The following is a 19,711-nucleotide window of genomic DNA, read 5'->3' as shown; positions in this document are numbered from 1 at the left end:
CAACCATCTGTGTTTGAAGCAGGACTAGGATATTGCTTCCATGTTAAAATGAGTTAGTTTTTGAAAGGAATACTTCCTGCAACTTAGGTGTTTCAAGGTGGACATAGACTCTCTTTGCTCCAAATAGGCCTATTCAGTTGAGTTGAAGAAACTACACTTTCTCTCCAAAGAAAACCAGCTGTGTTAGAAGCTGCAGCGTCTACGACATTATTTCCCTGTGAGAATAGAGTTAGTTTTTGGAAGGAAAATTCCTACTCTTCACAGTTTTCAAGGTGGAGAGAGGATCATTTTGTTCCAAGTAGGGCTCTTCAGGTGAGTTAAGCAGCCCATATACCTCTCCAAACAAAACCATCTATGTTAGAACCTGCAGTACTTAGCACGTTTTCTACCTGTGAGAATTTAGTTCGTTTTTGAAAGGAAGACTTCCTGCACATCAAAATTTACAAGGTGGAGAAAGGCTCTTTTATTCGAAATTCCTCTATTCAGCTAAGATGAAGAAACACACGTATGTCTAAAAAGAAAAGCATCTGAGCTAGAATCAGGATTAGGTAGCACATTGTTCCCCTTTGAGAATTGAATTCGTTTTTGCAAAGAATACTTCCCACAACTTTGGTTTTTCAACGTGGAGATAGGCTCTGTTTGCTCCACATAGGCCTATTCAGCTGAGGTGAAAAAATACCTGTAGATCTCCAAAGAAAACCATCTCTGTTAGAAGCTGCAGCACATACTGCATTGTTTCCCTGTGAGAGCTGAGTTAGTGTTTCTGAGGAATACTTCCTTCAAATCATAATTTCAAGGTGGAGAATGGTTCATTTTGTTCCCAACAATCCTACTCTGCTAAGGTGAAGAACCACAGGTAGCTCTCAAAAGTTGACCATCTGTGTTTGTGGAAGGAGCATAGAGTACATTGTTCCCTGTGAGATTTGAGTTAGTTTGGAAAGGAAATCTTCCTCCAATAGGTTGCTCAAGGTGGTGGTATGTCTGTTTGTTCAAAATACACCTATTCACCTGAGTTGAAGAAACACAAGTATCTCTCCAAAAAATCTATTTATGTTAGAAGCTGCACATACTAGCACATTGTTACCCAGTGAGCATTGAGTTAGTTTTCAAAGGACTATTTCCTGCAACTTGGGTGTTTCAAGGTGGAGATAAGGTCTGTTTCCTACAAATAGTCCTATTCAGCTGAGTTGAAGAAACACGTATATCTCTCAAAAGAAAACCATCTGAGTTAGAAGCAGGAACATCTGGCACATTGTTCCCCTGTCAGAATTCATTTAGGTTTTGAAAGGAATACTTCCCGCCAATCGTAGTGTTCAAGGTGGAGAAAGGCTCATTTTGTTCCAAATAGGCCTCTTCAACGAAGTTGAAGAAACAAATGTATCCTTTGTAAAAAGACAATCTGTGTTAGAAGCAGGAGCATCTAGCACATTGCTTCCCTGTGAGAATTGAATTCGTTTTTGAAAGCAATACTTCCTCCAACTTCGGTGTTTCTGGTGGAGATTGGCCCTTTCTGCTCCTAATAGGCCTATTTGGCTGAGTTGAACAAACTCGTATATCTCTCGAAAAGAAAACCATCTATGTTAGAAGCTACAGCATCTAGCACATTATTTCCCTGTTAAAATTGCGTTCGTTTTTCAAAGGAATGCTTCCTGCAACTTGGGTTTTTCAAGGTGGAGAGGAGCTATCTTTGTTCAAGTTAGGCATATTAGGCTGAGTTAAAGAAAACATGCATCACTGCAAAGAAAACCGTATATGTTAGAAGCTGCGGCATCTACGACATTGTTTCTCGGCAAAAGTAGAAGTAGTTTTTGAAAGGAATACTTCCTGCTTATCGTAGTTTTCAAGGCAAAGTAAGGCTCATTTTGTTCCAAATTGGCCTATTCAGCTAAGGTGAAACACATGTATATCACGAATGAAAACGACTATTTAGAAGTAGGAGCATCTGGCAGTTGGTTTCTCAGTGAGAACTGAGTAGGTTTTAGTAGGAATACTTCGTGTAAATAACACTTTTCAAGGTGGAGAAAGGCTCATTTTGTTCCAAATAGTCCAATTCAACTAAGGGGAAGAAAGACATGTATCTCATGAAAGAAAATGATCTTTGTCAGAAGCTCGAGCCTCCTGCACATTGTCTCCTGTTAATATTGAGTTAGTTCTTGGATGAATACTCACTATAAATCAGAAGTTTCAAGATGCAGAAATGCTCACTTTTTTTAATAGGCCTGTTCAACTACATTGAAGAAACAAATACATCTCTCGACAGAAAACCATGTGTGTTACAAGAAGGAGCGTCAAGCACATTGTTTCCCTGTGAGAATTTAGTTCGATTTGAAAGGAAGACTTCCTGCCACTTTGGTGATTCAAGGTGGACATAGGCTCTCTTTGCTCCAAATAGGTATATGCAGCTGAGTTCAAGCAAACATGTATCTCTCCAAAGAAAACCATCTATGTAAGCAGATGCAGGTTCAAGCACACTGGTTCCCTGTGAGATTTGAGCTAGGTTTTGAAAGGAATACTTCCTTCTATGTGGGTTTTCCAATGCATTGACAGGCTCTCTTTGTTAGAAATAGGCCTGTACAGGTGAGTTGGTGAAACACATATATATCATGAAAGAAAACCATGTGTGTAAGCACTACCCTGTGAGAATTGAGGTAGTTTCCAAAGGAGTATATAGTGCAAATCATAGTTTTGAAGATGCAGAAAGGCTCATTATTTCCAAGTTGGCCTATACAGCTAAGTTAAAACAACACATTTGTTTTTAAAAGAAGTCCATTTGTCTTAGAAGCAGCAGGATGTAGCACATTTCTTCCCTGTGAGAACTGAGTTAGATTTTGGAAGGAAACTTAGCTATTTCAAGGGGAGATAGGCTCGGTTTGCTATCAAAAGTCTTCTTCACCTGAGTTGAAGAAATAAATGTATCTATCCAAAGAAAGCCATCTCTGTTAGGAGCTGAAGCACCTTGCACATAGCTTCCGTGTAAATTTGCGTTACTTTTCGAAAGAAATACTTCCTGCAAATCATAATTTTCAAGGTGAATAAAGGCTCATTTTGTTCCAAACAGGCAATTCAGCTGAGTTGAAGAAACACATGTACCTCTCCTTAGAAAAACATCTATGTCAGATGCTAGAGATTCTAGCACATTGTTTCCATGTGAGAATTGACTTAGTGTTTGAAAGGAATCCTTTTCTGCAACTTAGGATTGGAAGGTGGAGTTAGGCTCTGTTTGCTCCTAATAGGTATATTCAGCTGAGTTGGAAAACCCATGAAGCTCTCCTAAGAAAAACATCTTTGTTAGAAGGTGCACCATCAAGCCTATTGTTTCCTTTTGTGAATTGAGTTAGTTTTTGAAAGGAATACTTCATGCTAGGTGGGTTTTCCATGGTACAGATAGCCACTCTTTGTTCCAAGTAGTCCTATACACCTGAGTTGATGAATCAGGCATGTCTCTCAAAAGAAACCCATGTGTGTAAGAAGCAGCAGAATCTATCACATTGTTTACCTCCGAGAATTTACTTAATTTTTGAAAGGAATACTTCCTGCAAGTCAGAATTTTCAAGGTTGAGAAAGGCTCATTTATTTCCAAATAGACCTATTCAGCCGAGTTGAAGAAACACATAAATATCTCCAAAAAAAAAAAAAAAAGTCTGTGTTAGAAGCTGCAGCGTCTAGCACATTATTTCCCTGTGAGAATAGAGTTAGTTTTTGGAAGGAAAATTCCTACTCTTCACAGTTTTCAAGGTGGAGAGAGGATCATTTTGTTCCAAGTAGGGCTCTTCAGGTGAGTTAAGCAGCACATATACCTCTCCCAACAAAACCATCTATGTTAGAACCTGCAGTACTTAGCACGTTTTCTACCTGTGAGAATTTAGTTTGTTTTTGAAAGGAATACTTCCTGCACATCAAAATTTACAAGGTGGAGAAAGGCTCTTTTATTCGAAATTCCTCTATTCAGCTAAGATGAAGAAACACACGTATGTCTAAAAAGAAAGGCATCTGAGCTAGAATCAGGATTAGGTAGCACATTGTTTCCCTTTGAGAATTGAATTCGTTTTTGCAAAGAATACTTCCCACAACTTTGGTTTTTCAACGTGGGGATAGGCTCTGTTTGCTCCTCATAGGCCTATTCAGCTGAGGTGGAAAAATACCTGTAGATCTCCAAAGAAAACCATCTCTGTTAGAAGCTGCAGCACATACTGCATTGTTTCCCTGTGAGAGCTGAGTTAGTGTTTCTGAGGAATACTTCCTTCAAATCATAATTTCAAGGTGGAGAATGGTTCATTTTGTTCCCAACAAACCTACTGAGCTAAGGTGAAGAACTACAGGTAGCTCTCAAAAGTTGACCATCTGTGTTTGTGGAAGGAGCATAGAGTACATTGTTCCCTGTGAGATTTGAGTTAGTTTGGAAAGGAAATCTTCCTCCAATAGGTTGCTCAAGGTGGTGGTATGTCTGTTTGCTCAAAATACACCTATTCACCTGAGTTGAAGAAACACAAGTATCTCTCCAAAAAATCTATTTATGTTAGAAGCTGCACATACTAGCACATTGTTACCCAGTGAGCATTGAGTTAGTTTTTAAAGGACTATTTCCTGCAACTTGGGTGTTTCAAGGTGGAGATAAGGTCTGTTTCCTACAAATAGGCCTATTCAGCTTAGTTGAAGAAACACGTATATCTCTCAAAAGAAAACCATCTGAGTTAGAAGCAGGAACATCTGGCACATTGTTCCCCTGTCAGAATTCATTTAGGTTTTGAAAGGAATACTTCCCGCCAATCGTAGTGTTCAAGGTGGAGAAAGGCTCATTTTGTTCCAAATAGGCCTCTTCAACGAAGTTGAAGAAACAAATGTATCCTTTGTAAAAAGACAATCTGTGTTAGAAGCAGGAGCATCTAGACATTGTTTCCCTGTGAGAATTGAATTCGTTTTTGAAAGCAATACTTCCTCCAACTTCGGTGTTTCTGGTGGAGATTGGCCCTTTCTGCTCCTAATAGGCCTATTTGGCTGAGTTGAACAAACTCGTATATCTCTCGAAAAGAAAACCATCTATGTTAGAAGCTACAGCATCTAGCACATTATTTCCCTGTTAAAATTGCGTTCGTTTTTCAAAGGAATGCTTCCTGCAACTTGGGTTTTTCAAGGTGGAGAGGAGCTATCTTTGTTCAAGTTAGGCATATTAGGCTGAGTTAAAGAAAACATGCATCACTGCAAAGAAAACCGTATATGTTAGAAGCTGCGGCATCTACGACATTGTTTCTCGGCAAAAGTAGAAGTAGTTTTTGAAAGGAATACTTCCTGCTTATCGTAGTTTTCAAGGCAAAGTAAGGCTCATTTTGTTCCAAATTGGCCTATTCAGCTAAGGTGAAACACATGTATATCACGAATGAAAACGACTATTTAGAAGTAGGAGCATCTGGCAGTTGGTTTCTCAGTGAGAATTGAGTAGGTTTTAGTAGGAATACTTCGTGTAAATAACACTTTTCAAGGTGGAGAAAGGCTCATTTTGTTCCAAATAGACCAATTCAACTAAGGGGAAGAAAGACATGTATCTCATGAAAGAAAATGATCTTTGTCAGAAGCTCGAGCCTCCTGCACATTGTCTCCTGTTAATATTGAGTTAGTTCTTGGATGAATACTCACTATAAATCAGAAGTTTCAAGATGCAGAAATGCTCACTTTTTTTAATAGGCCTGTTCAACTACATTGAAGAAACAAATACATCTCTCGACAGAAAACCATGTGTGTTACAAGAAGGAGCGTCAAGCACATTGTTTCCCTTGTGAGAATTTAGTTCGATTTGAAAGGAAGACTTCCTGCCACTTTGGTGATTCAAGGTGGACATAGGCTCTCTTTGCTCCAAATAGGTATATGCAGCTGAGTTCAAGCAAACATGTATCTCTCCAAAGAAAACCATCTATGTAAGCAGATGCAGGTTCAAGCACACTGGTTCCCTGTGAGATTTGAGCTAGGTTTTGAAAGGAATACTTCCTTCTATGTGGGTTTTCCAATGCATTGACAGGCTCTCTTTGTTAGAAATAGGCCTGTACAGGTGAGTTGGTGAAACACATATATATCATGAAAGAAAACCATGTGTGTAAGCACTACCCTGTGAGAATTGAGGTAGTTTCCAAAGGAGTATATAGTGCAAATCATAGTTTTGAAGATGCAGAAAGGCTCATTATTTCCAAGTTGGCCTATACAGCTAAGTTAAAACAACACATTTGTTTTTAAAAGAAGTCCATTTGTCTTAGAAGCAGCAGGATGTAGCACATTTCTTCCCTGTGAGAACTGAGTTAGTTTTTCAAAGGAATACTTTCAGGAAATCGGAATTTTCTAAGTGGAGAAAGGCTCATTTTTTTCCAAACAAGCCTTTTCACCTGTGGTGAAGAAACACATGTAGCTCTTGAAAGAAAACCATCTGTGTTAGAAGCAGGAATACCTAGCACGTTTATTCCCTGTGAGAATTCAGTTAGTTTTTGAATGGAATACTTCAAGCTTTCGGTTTTTCAAGGTGGATATAGGCTCTGTTTGCTACAAATAGGCCTAGTAAGCTGAGTTGAAGAAACACTGTATCTCTTGAAAGAAAACCATATGTGTTAGAAGCAGAGCACATTATTTCCCTGGGACAATTGAGTTAATTTCTGAAAGGAATTCTAAAGGCCACTTGTGTTTTTCAAGGTGGAGATACGCTCTCTTTGTTCCAAATAGGTGTATTCAGCTAAGTTGATGAAACACATGTTTCTCTCGAAAGAAACCCATTTCTGTTAGAAGCAGTAGCGTCTAGTACATTGTTTCCCTGTGAGAATTGAGTTAGTTTTTCAAAGAAATACTTCCTCCAACTTCGGTGCGTAAAGATGGAGATAGGTTCTGTTAGCTCCAAATATGCCTATCCTTCTGAGTTAAAGGGCACATGCGTCTCTCCAAAGAAAACCATCTATGTTAGAAGTGGCAGCATCTAAAACATGGTTTCTCTGTAAGAATTGGGTTAGTTTTTGAAAGGAATACTTCCTGCTTCACATAGTTTTCCAGGTAGAGAAAGGCTTCTTTTTTTTCCAAGTGGGCCTACTCAGGTAAGTTGAAGAAACACATGTATATCTCGAAAGGAAACCACCTGTGTTAGAAGCAGGAGCATCAAGCACATTGCTTCCCTGTGAGAATTGAGTTCATTTTTGAAAGGAAGACTTCCTGCCACTTAGGTGATTCAAGGTGGACAGAGGCTCTCTTTGCCCAAATAGGTATATGCAGCTGAGGTCAAGCAACCCATGTATCTCTCCAAAGCAAACCATCGATGTTAGCAGATGCAGGCTCAAGCACATTGTTTTCCTGTGAGATTTGAGCTAGTTTTTGAAAGGAATACTTCCTGCTATGTGGGTTCTCCAGGGTATTGCCCGGCTCTCTTTGTTAGAAATAGGCCTGTACAGGTGAGTTGGTCAAACACATATTTATCTTGAAAGAAAACCATGTGTGTTAGCACTACCCTGGGAGAATTGAGGTAGTTTCCAAAGCAGTACATAGTGCAAATCATAGTTTTGAAGATGCAGAAAGGCTCATTTTTTCCAAATTGGCCTATTCAGCTAAGTTTAAGAAACACATTTATTTTTGAAAAGAAGTCCATTTGTGTTAGAAGCAGCAGCATGTAGCACCTTTATTCCCTGTGAGAATTGAGTTAGATTTTGAAAGGAAGCTTAGCTGTTTTGAGGGGAGATAGGCTCGGTTTGCTCCCAAAAGGCTTCTTCACCTGAGTTGAAGAAATATATGTATCTATCCGAAGAAAGCCATCTGTGTTAGGAGCTGAAGCATCTTGCACAGAGCTTCCATGTAAATTCGTGTTACTTTTTGAAAGTAATACTTCCTGCAAATCATAATTTTCAAGGTGGAGAAAGGCTCATTTTCTTCCAAACAGGCAATTCAGCTGAGTTGAAGAAACACATGTACCTCTCCTTAGAAAAACATCTATGTCAGATGCTGCAGATTCCAGCACATTGTTTCCATGTGAGAATAGACTTAGTTTTTGAAAGGAATCCTTTTCTGCAACTTAGGTATTTGAAGGTGGAGTTCGGCTCTGTTTGCTCCAAATAGGTATATTCAGCTGAGTATACCTCTCCTAAGAAAAACATCTTTGTTAGAAGCTGCACCATCAAGCCTATTGTTTCCTTTTGAGAGTTGAGTTAGTTTTTGAAAGGAATACTTCATGCTAGGTGGGTTTTCCATGGTACAGATAGCCTCTCTTTGTTCCAAGGTGTTCTATACACCTGAGTTGATGAATCACGCATGTCTCTCAAAAGAAACCCATGTGTGTAAAAAGCAGCAGAATCTATCACCTTGTTTACCTCTGAGAATTTAGTTAATTTTTGAAAGGAATACTTCCTGCAAATCAGAATTTTCAAGGTTGAGAAAGACTCATTTATTTCCAAGTGGACCTATTCAGCCGAGTTGAAGAAACACATATCTATCTCCAAAAAACAAAAATCTGTGTTAGAAGCTACAGAATCTAGCACACTGTTTCTGTGGAAAAACTGACTTGGGTTTTGAAAGGAATACTTCCTGCCACTTTGGTTCTATGAGGTGGAGATAGGCTCACTTTGTTGCAAATAGGCCTATTCAGCTCAGTTGATGAAACACACGTATCTCTCGAAAGAAAGCCATTGGAGTTAGAAGCACTAGCATCTACCATGTTGTTTACCTTTGTGAATATAGTTAGGTTTTGAAAGAAATACTTCCTGCAAAACAGAATGTTCAAAGTGGAGAAAGGTTCATTTTGTTCCATATAGGTCATTTCAGTAAGTTGAAGGAACACAAGTATCTCTCGATAGAAAACCAACTGTCTTAGAAGCAGGAGCATCTAGAACATTCTCTCCCTGTGAGAATAAAGTTAGTTTTCAAAGGAGTACTTTCTGCAAATCAAAGTTTTAAAGGTGGAGAAAGGCTCATTTTGTTCCAAATAGGCCTAGTCAGCTAAGGTGAAACACATGTATATCACGAATGAAAACCACTATTCAGAAGTAGGAGCATCTGGCACTTTGTTTCCCAGTGAGAATTGAGTGTATTTTAGTAGGAATACTTTGCGTATATTACACTTTTCAAGGTGGAGAAAGGCTCATTTGGTTCCAAATAGATCTATGCATCTAAGTAGAAGAAACACATGCATTTGTCGAAAGAAAACAATCCGTGTGAGAAGCAGTAGCAGGTAGCACATAGTTTCCCTGTGAGAATTGACTTAGTTCTTGCAGAAATACTTCCTTCTAATCATACTTTTCAATGTAGATAATGGCTCATTTTGTTGTAAGTAGGCCTATTCAGCTAAGTTGTAGAAACATATGTATTTGTCAAAAGAACACCAACTGTGCTAGAAGCAAAGCATCTTGCTCATTATTTACATGTGAGCAGTGGGTCTGTTTTGGAAGGAATCCCTGCTGCAAGTCATAATATTCAGAGTGGAGAAAGGTTCATTTGGTTCCAAAGAGGACTCTTCCTCGAAGCTGAAGAAACATGTGTATCTTTCAAACAAAACCACACATGTTAACAGCAGGAGTACCAAGCACATTGTTTTCCTCCGATGATTGTGTCAGTTTTGGAAGGAATACATCCTTGAACAGTAGGGTTTCAAGGTGTGAGTAGGATCTGTTTACTTCATTAACCCTATTCAGCTGAGTTGAAGAAAAACATGTACGACTCCAAAGAAATCCATCCAGGCTAGCAGCTGCAGCATCTAGCACATTGTTTATATGTGACCACTGAGTTCCTTTTGAAATGAATACTTCCTGCAAATCATAGTTTTTAAGATGTACAAAGGCTCATTTTCTTGCAAACACGGTATTCCAATTTGATGAAGAAACACATGTATCTCTTGAGGGAAAACTATCTGTGTTAGAAGCCAGAAGATATGGCATATGTTTTCCCTGGAGAATTGAGTGAGCTTTGGAAACTAGTACTCCAAGCTAATCATAGTTTTCACAGTGGAGAAAGGCTCATTTTGTTCCAAATAGGCCTATTCAGTTGAGTGGAGGAAACATATGTACCTCTCCAGAGAAAACCATCTATGCGAGTAGTTGCAACATCTAACGCATTGTTTCCTTCTGAGTATTGAGTTGGTTTTTGAAGAGAATATATCCTGCCAATAAGCCTTTTCAAGATGGAGAAATGCTCATTTTTTCCAAGTAGGCCTATTCAGCTGAGTTGTAGAAAGACATTGATCTCACCATAGAACATCATCTGTGTTAGAAGCAGGAGCCTCTGGCACACTGTTTCCTATTAAAATTGAGTTCGTTTTTAAAAGGAATACTCCCTGCAACTTAGATGTTTCAAGGTGGAGATAAGCTCTCTCTGTTCCGAATAGGCCAATTTAGCTGAGTTGAAGAAACACATGTATCTTTCCAAAGAAAACTATCTATGTTAGAAGCTGCAGCATATAGCACATTGTTTCCTTATGAGAATTGAGCGTGTTTTAGAACGGAATCCGTCCTGCCACTTAGATTTTTCAAGGTGGAGTCAGGCTCTCATGTATGTCTCGAAAGGAATCTATCAATATGAGATTCTGTAGCCTCTAGCACATTGTTTTCCAGTGAGAATTGATGTAGCTTTTGAAAGGAATACTTCCTGCTATATGCATTTTCCAAAGTGGAGATAGGCTCTCTTTGTTCCAAAGAGGCCTATAAGTCTGAGTTCATGAAACACATATATCTCTGGGTAGAAAGCCATGTGTGTTAGATTAGCAGCATCTTGCACATTGTCTCCCTGTGAGAACTGAGTTAGTTTTTCAAAGGAATACTTTCAGGAAATCGGAATTTTCTAAGTGGAGAAAGGCTCATTTTTTTCCAAACAAGCCTTTTCACCTGTGGTGAAGAAACACATGTAGCTCTTGAAAGAAAACCATCTGTGTTAGAAGCAGGAATACCTAGCACGTTTATTCCCTGTGAGAATTCAGTTAGTTTTTGAATGGAATACTTCAAGCTTTCGGTTTTTCAAGGTGGATATAGGCTCTGTTTGCTACAAATAGGCCTAGTAAGCTGAGTTGAAGAAACACTGTATCTCTTGAAAGAAAACCATATGTGTTAGAAGCAGAGCACATTATTTCCCTGGGACAATTGAGTTAATTTCTGAAAGGAATTCTACCGGCCACTTGTGTTTTTCAAGGTGGAGATAGGCTCTCTTTGTTCCAAATAGGTGTATTCAGCTAAGTTGATGAAACACATGTTTCTCTCGAAAGAAACCCATTTGTGTTAGAAGCAGTAGCGTCTAGTACATTGTTTCCCTGTGAGAATTGAGTTAGTTTTTCAAAGAAATACTTCCTCCAACTTCGGTGCGTAAAGATGGAGATAGGTTCTGTTAGCTCCAAATATGCCTATCCTTCTGAGTTAAAGGGCACATGCGTCTCTCCAAAGAAAACCATCTATGTTAGAAGTGGCAGCATCTAAAACATGGTTTCTCTGTAAGAATTGGGTTAGTTTTTGAAAGGAATACTTCCTGCTTCACATAGTTTTCCAGGTAGAGAAAGGCTTCTTTTTTTTCCAAGTGGGCCTACTCAGGTAAGTTGAAGAAACACATGTATATCTCGAAAGGAAACCACCTGTGTTAGAAGCAGGAGCATCAGGCACATTGCTTCCCTGTGAGAATTGAGTTCATTTTTGAAAGGAAGACTTCCTGCCACTTAGGTGATTCAAGGTGGACAGAGGCTCTCTTTGCCCCAAATAGGTATATGCAGCTGAGGTCAAGCAACCCATGTATCTCTCCAAAGCAAACCATCGATGTTAGCAGATGCAGGCTCAAGCACATTGTTTTCCTGTGAGATTTGAGCTAGTTTTTGAAAGGAATACTTCCTGCTATGTGGGTTCTCCAGGGTATTGCCCGGCTCTCTTTGTTAGAGACAGGCCTGTACAGGTGAGTTGGTCAAACACATATTTATCTTGAAAGAAAACCATGTGTGTTAGCACTACCCTGGGAGAATTGAGGTAGTTTCCAAAGCAGTACATAGTGCAAATCATAGTTTTGAAGATGCAGAAAGGCTCATTTTTTCCAAATTGGCCTATTCAGCTAAGTTTAAGAAACACATTTATTTTTGAAAAGAAGTCCATTTGTGTTAGAAGCAGCAGCATGTAGCACCTTTATTCCCTGTGAGAATTGAGTTAGATTTTGAAAGGAAGCTTAGCTGTTTCGAGGGGAGATAGGCTCGGTTTGCTCCCAAAAGGCTTCTTCACCTGAGTTGAAGAAATACATGTATCTATCCGAAGAAAGCCATCTGTGTTAGGAGCTGAAGCATCTTGCACAGAGCTTCCATGTAAATTCGTGTTACTTTTTGAAAGTAATACTTCCTGCAAATCATAATTTTCAAGGTGGAGAAAGGCTCATTTTCTTCCAAACAGGCAATTCAGCTGAGTTGAAGAAACACATGTACCTCTCCTTAGAAAAACATCTATGTCAGATGCTGCAGATTCCAGCACATTGTTTCCATGTGAGAATAGACTTAGTTTTTGAAAGGAATCCTTTTCTGCAACTTAGGTATTTGAAGGTGGAGTTCGGCTCTGTTTGCTCCAAATAGGTATATTCAGCTGAGTATACCTCTCCTAAGAAAAACATCTTTGTTAGAAGCTGCACCATCAAGCCTATTGTTTCCTTTTGAGAGTTGAGTTAGTTTTTGAAGGAATACTTCATGCTAAGTGGGTTTTCCATGGTACAGATAGCCTCTCTTTGTTCCAAGGTGTTCTATACACCTGAGTTGATGAATCACGCATGTCTCTCAAAAGAAACCCATGTGTGTAAAAAGCAGCAGAATCTATCACATTGTTTACCTCTGAGAATTTAGTTAATTTTTGAAAGGAATACTTCCTGCAAATCAGAATTTTCAAGGTTGAGAAAGGCTCATTTATTTCCAAGTGGACCTATTCAGCCGAGTTGAAGAAACACATATCTATCTCCAAAAAACAAAAATCTGTGTTAGAAGCTACAGAATCTAGCACACTGTTTCTGTGGAAAAACTGAGTTGGGTTTTGAAAGGAATACTTCCTGCCACTTTGGTTCTATGAGGTGGAGATAGGCTCACTTTGTTGCAAATAGGCCTATTCAGCTCAGTTGATGAAACACACGTATCTCTCGAAAGAAAGCCATTGGAGTTAGAAGCACTAGCATCTACCATGTTGTTTACCTTTGTGAATATAGTTAGGTTTTGAAAGAAATACTTCCTGCAAAACAGAATGTTCAAAGTGGAGAAAGGTTCATTTTGTTCCATATAGGTCATTTCAGTAAGTTGAAGGAACACAAGTATCTCTCGATAGAAAACCAACTGTCTTAGAAGCAGGAGCATCTAGAACATTCTCTCCCTGTGAGAATAAAGTTAGTTTTCAAAGGAGTACTTTCTGCAAATCAAAGTTTTAAAGGTGGAGAAAGGCTCATTTTGTTCCAAATAGGCCTAGTCAGCTAAGGTGAAACACATGTATATCACGAATGAAAACCACTATTCAGAAGTAGGAGCATCTGGCACTTTGTTTCCCAGTGAGAATTGAGTGTATTTTAGTAGGAATACTTTGCGTATATTACACTTTTCAAGGTGGAGAAAGGCTCATTTGGTTCCAAATAGATCTATGCATCTAAGTAGAAGAAACACATGCATTTGTCGAAAGAAAACAATCCGTGTGAGAAGCAGTAGCAGGTAGCACATAGTTTCCCTGTGAGAATTGACTTAGTTCTTGCAGAAATACTTCCTTCTAATCATACTTTTCAATGTAGATAATGGCTCATTTTGTTGTAAGTAGGCCTATTCAGCTAAGTTGTAGAAACATATGTATTTGTCAAAAGAACACCAACTGTGCTAGAAGCAAAGCATCTTGCTCATTATTTACATGTGAGCAGTGGGTCTGTTTTGGAAGGAATCCCTGCTGCAAGTCATAATATTCAGAGTGGAGAAAGGTTCATTTGGTTCCAAAGAGGACTCTTCCTCGAAGCTGAAGAAACATGTGTATCTTTCAAACAAAACCACACATGTTAACAGCAGGAGTACCAAGCACATTGTTTTCCTCCGATGATTGTGTCAGTTTTGGAAGGAATACATCCTTGAACAGTAGGGTTTCAAGGTGTGAGTAGGATCTGTTTACTTCATTAACCCTATTCAGCTGAGTTGAAGAAAAACATGTACGACTCCAAAGAAATCCATCCAGGCTAGCAGCTGCAGCATCTAGCACATTGTTTATATGTGACCACTGAGTTCCTTTTGAAATGAATACTTCCTGCAAATCATAGTTTTTAAGATGTACAAAGGCTCATTTTCTTGCAAACACGGTATTCCAATTTGATGAAGAAACACATGTATCTCTTGAGGGAAAACTATCTGTGTTAGAAGCCAGAAGATATGGCATATGTTTTCCCTGGAGAATTGAGTGAGCTTTGGAAACTAGTACTCCAAGCTAATCATAGTTTTCACAGTGGAGAAAGGCTCATTTTGTTCCAAATAGGCCTATTCAGTTGAGTGGAGGAAACATATGTACCTCTCCAGAGAAAACCATCTATGCGAGTAGTTGCAACATCTAACGCATTGTTTCCTTCTGAGTATTGAGTTGGTTTTTGAAGAGAATATATCCTGCCAATAAGCCTTTTCAAGATGGAGAAATGCTCATTTTTTCCAAGTAGGCCTATTCAGCTGAGTTGTAGAAAGACATTGATCTCACCATAGAACATCATCTGTGTTAGAAGCAGGAGCCTCTGGCACACTGTTTCCTATTAAAATTGAGTTCGTTTTTAAAAGGAATACTCCCTGCAACTTAGATGTTTCAAGGTGGAGATAAGCTCTCTCTGTTCCGAATAGGCCAATTTAGCTGAGTTGAAGAAACACATGTATCTTTCCAAAGAAAACTATCTATGTTAGAAGGGGCAGCATATAGCACATTGTTTCCTTATGAGAATTGAGCGTGTTTTAGAACGGAATCCGTCCTGCCACTTAGATTTTTCAAGGTGGAGTCAGGCTCTCATGTATGTCTCGAAAGGAATCTATCAATATGAGATTCTGTAGCCTCTAGCACATTGTTTTCCAGTGAGAATTGATGTAGCTTTTGAAAGGAATACTTCCTGCTATATGCATTTTCCAAAGTGGAGATAGGCTCTCTTTGTTCCAAAGAGGCCTATAAGTCTGAGTTCATGAAACACATATATCTCTGGGTAGAAAGCCATGTGTGTTAGATTAGCAGCATCTTGCACATTGTCTCCCTGTGAGAACTGAGTTAGTTTTTCAAAGGAATACTTTCAGGAAATCGGAATTTTCTAAGTGGAGAAAGGCTCATTTTTTTCCAAACAAGCCTTTTCACCTGTGGTGAAGAAACACATGTAGCTCTTGAAAGAAAACCATCTGTGTTAGAAGCAGGAATACCTAGCACGTTTATTCCCTGTGAGAATTCAGTTAGTTTTTGAGTGGAATACTTCAAGCTTTCGGTTTTTCAAGGTGGATATAGGCTCTGTTTGCTACAAATAGGCCTAGTTAGCTGAGTTGAAGAAACACTGTATCTCTTGAAAGAAAACCATATGTGTTAGAAGCAGAGCACATTATTTCCCTGGGACAATTGAGTTAATTTCTGAAAGGAATTCTACCGGCCACTTGTGTTTTTCAAGGTGGAGATAGGCTCTCTTTGTTCCAAATAGGTGTATTCAGCTAAGTTGATGAAACACATGTTTCTCTCGAAAGAAACCCATTTGTGTTAGAAGCAGTAGCGTCTAGTACATTGTTTCCCTGTGAGAATTGAGTTAGTTTTTCAAAGAAATACTTCCTCCAACTTCGGTGCGTAAAGATGGAGATAGGTTCTGTTAGCTCCAAATATGCCTATCCTTCTGAGTTAAAGGGCACATGCGTCTCTCCAAAGAAAACCATCTATGTTAGAAGTGGCAGCATCTAAAACATGGTTTCTCTGTAAGAATTGGGTTAGTTTTTGAAAGGAATACTTCCTGCTTCACATAGTTTTCCAGGTAGAGAAAGGCTTCTTTTTTTTCCAAGTGGGCCTACTCAGGTAAGTTGAAGAAACACATGTATATCTCGAAAGGAAACCACCTGTGTTAGAAGCAGGAGCATCAGGCACATTGCTTCCCTGTGAGAATTGAGTTCATTTTTGAAAGGAAGACTTCCTGCCACTTAGGTGATTCAAGGTGGACAGAGGCTCTCTTTGCCCCAAATAGGTATATGCAGCTGAGGTCAAGCAACCCATGTATCTCTCCAAAGCAAACCATCGATGTTAGCAGATGCAGGCTCAAGCACATTGTTTTCCTGTGAGATTTGAGCTAGTTTTTGAAAGGAATACTTCCTGCTATGTGGGTTCTCCAGGGTATTGCCCGGCTCTCTTTGTTAGAGACAGGCCTGTACAGGTGAGTTGGTCAAACACATATTTATCTTGAAAGAAAACCATGTGTGTTAGCACTACCCTGGGAGAATTGAGGTAGTTTCCAAAGCAGTACATAGTGCAAATCATAGTTTTGAAGATGCAGAAAGGCTCATTTTTTCCAAATTGGCCTATTCAGCTAAGTTTAAGAAACACATTTATTTTTGAAAAGAAGTCCATTTGTGTTAGAAGCAGCAGCATGTAGCACCTTTATTCCCTGTGAGAATTGAGTTAGATTTTGAAAGGAAGCTTAGCTGTTTCGAGGGGAGATAGGCTCGGTTTGCTCCCAAAAGGCTTCTTCACCTGAGTTGAAGAAATACATGTATCTATCCGAAGAAAGCCATCTGTGTTAGGAGCTGAAGCATCTTGCACAGAGCTTCCATGTAAATTCGTGTTACTTTTTGAAAGTAATACTTCCTGCAAATCATAATTTTCAAGGTGGAGAAAGGCTCATTTTCTTCCAAACAGGCAATTCAGCTGAGTTGAAGAAACACATGTACCTCTCCTTAGAAAAACATCTATGTCAGATGCTGCAGATTCCAGCACATTGTTTCCATGTGAGAATAGACTTAGTTTTTGAAAGGAATCCTTTTCTGCAACTTAGGTATTTGAAGGTGGAGTTCGGCTCTGTTTGCTCCAAATAGGTATATTCAGCTGAGTATACCTCTCCTAAGAAAAACATCTTTGTTAGAAGCTGCACCATCAAGCCTATTGTTTCCTTTTGAGAGTTGAGTTAGTTTTTGAAGGAATACTTCATGCTAGGTGGGTTTTCCATGGTACAGATAGCCTCTCTTTGTTCCAAGGTGTTCTATACACCTGAGTTGATGAATCACGCATGTCTCTCAAAAGAAACCCATGTGTGTAAAAAGCAGCAGAATCTATCACATTGTTTACCTCTGAGAATTTAGTTAATTTTTGAAAGGAATACTTCCTGCAAATCAGAATTTTCAAGGTTGAGAAAGGCTCATTTATTTCCAAGTGGACCTATTCAGCCGAGTTGAAGAAACACATATCTATCTCCAAAAAACAAAAATCTGTGTTAGAAGCTACAGAATCTAGCACACTGTTTCTGTGGAAAAACTGAGTTGGGTTTTGAAAGGAATACTTCCTGCCACTTTGGTTCTATGAGGTGGAGATAGGCTCACTTTGTTGCAAATAGGCCTATTCAGCTCAGTTGATGAAACACACGTATCTCTCGAAAGAAAGCCATTGGAGTTAGAAGCACTAGCATCTACCATGTTGTTTACCTTTGTGAATATAGTTAGGTTTTGAAAGAAATACTTCCTGCAAAACAGAATGTTCAAAGTGGAGAAAGGTTCATTTTGTTCCATATAGGTCATTTCAGTAAGTTGAAGGAACACAAGTATCTCTCGATAGAAAACCAACTGTCTTAGAAGCAGGAGCATCTAGAACATTCTCTCCCTGTGAGAATAAAGTTAGTTTTCAAAGGAGTACTTTCTGCAAATCAAAGTTTTAAAGGTGGAGAAAGGCTCATTTTGTTCCAAATAGGCCTAGTCAGCTAAGGTGAAACACATGTATATCACGAATGAAAACCACTATTCAGAAGTAGGAGCATCTGGCACTTTGTTTCCCAGTGAGAATTGAGTGTATTTTAGTAGGAATACTTTGCATATATTACACTTTTCAAGGTAGAGAAAGGCTCATTTGGTTCCAAATAGATCTATGCATCTAAGTAGAAGAAACACATGCATTTGTCGAAAGAAAACAATCCGTGTGAGAAGCAGTAGCAGGTAGCACATAGTTTCCCTGTGAGAATTGACTTAGTTCTTGCAGAAATACTTCCTTCTAATCATACTTTTCAATGTAGATAATGGCTCATTTTGTTGTAAGTAGGCCTATTCAGCTAAGTTGTAGAAACATATGTATTTGTCAAAAGAACACCAACTGTGCTAGAAGCAAAGCATCTTGCTCATTATTTACATGTGAGCAGTGGGTCTGTTTTGGAAGGAATCCCTGCTGCAAGTCATAATATTCAGAGTGGAGAAAGGTTCATTTGGTTCCAAAGAGGACTCTTCCTCGAAGCTGAAGAAACATGTGTATCTTTCAAACAAAACCACACATGTTAACAGCAGGAGTACCAAGCACATTGTTTTCCTCCGATGATTGTGTCAGTTTTGGAAGGAATACATCCTTGAACAGTAGGGTTTCAAGGTGTGAGTAGGATCTGTTTACTTCATTAACCCTATTCAGCTGAGTTGAAGAAAAACATGTACGACTCCAAAGAAATCCATCCAGGCTAGCAGCTGCAGCATCTAGCACATTGTTTATATGTGACCACTGAGTTCCTTTTGAAATGAATACTTCCTGCAAATCATAGTTTTTAAGATGTACAAAGGCTCATTTTCTTGCAAACACGGTATTCAAATTTGATGAAGAAACACATGTATCTCTTGAGGGAAAACTATCTGTGTTAGAAGCCAGAAGATATGGCATATGTTTTCCCTGGAGAATTGAGTGAGCTTTGGAAACTAGTACTCCAAGCTAATCATAGTTTTCACAGTGGAGAAAGGCTCATTTTGTTCCAAATAGGCCTATTCAGTTGAGTGGAGGAAACATATGTACCTCTCCAGAGAAAACCATCTATGCGAGTAGTTGCAACATCTAACGCATTGTTTCCTTCTGAGTATTGAGTTGGTTTTTGAAGAGAATATATCCTGCCAATAAGCCTTTTCAAGATGGAGAAATGCTCATTTTTTCCAAGTAGGCCTATTCAGCTGAGTTGTAGAAAGACATTGATCTCACCATAGAACATCATCTGTGTTAGAAGCAGGAGCCTCTGGCACACTGTTTCCTATTAAAATTGAGTTCGTTTTTAAAAGGAATACTCCCTGCAACTTAGATGTTTCAAGGTGGAGATAAGCTCTCTCTGTTCCGAATAGGCCAATTTAGCTGAGTTGAAGAAACACATGTATCTTTCCAAAGAAAACTATCTATGTTAGAAGCTGCAGCATATAGCACATTGTTTCCTTATGAGAATTGAGCGTGTTTTAGAACGGAATCCGTCCTGCCACTTAGATTTTTCAAGGTGGAGTCAGGCTCTCATGTATGTCTCGAAAGGAATCTATCAATATGAGATTCTGTAGCCTCTAGCACATTGTTTTCCAGTGAGAATTGATGTAGCTTTTGAAAGGAATACTTCCTGCTATATGCATTTTCCAAAGTGGAGATAGGCTCTCTTTGTTCCAAAGAGGCCTATAAGTCTGAGTTCATGAAACACATATATCTCTGGGTAGAAAGCCATGTGTGTTAGATTAGCAGCATCTTGCACATTGTCTCCCTGTGAGAACTGAGTTAGTTTTTCAAAGGAATACTTTCAGGAAATCGGAATTTTCTAAGTGGAGAAAGGCTCATTT

Source organism: Castor canadensis, chromosome 6, assembly GCF_047511655.1.
Source record: "Castor canadensis chromosome 6, mCasCan1.hap1v2, whole genome shotgun sequence".
NCBI lineage: Eukaryota > Metazoa > Chordata > Mammalia > Rodentia > Castoridae > Castor > Castor canadensis.
The sequence above is the reverse complement of the archived record's forward strand: the minus strand, read 5'-3'. Positions refer to the sequence as shown.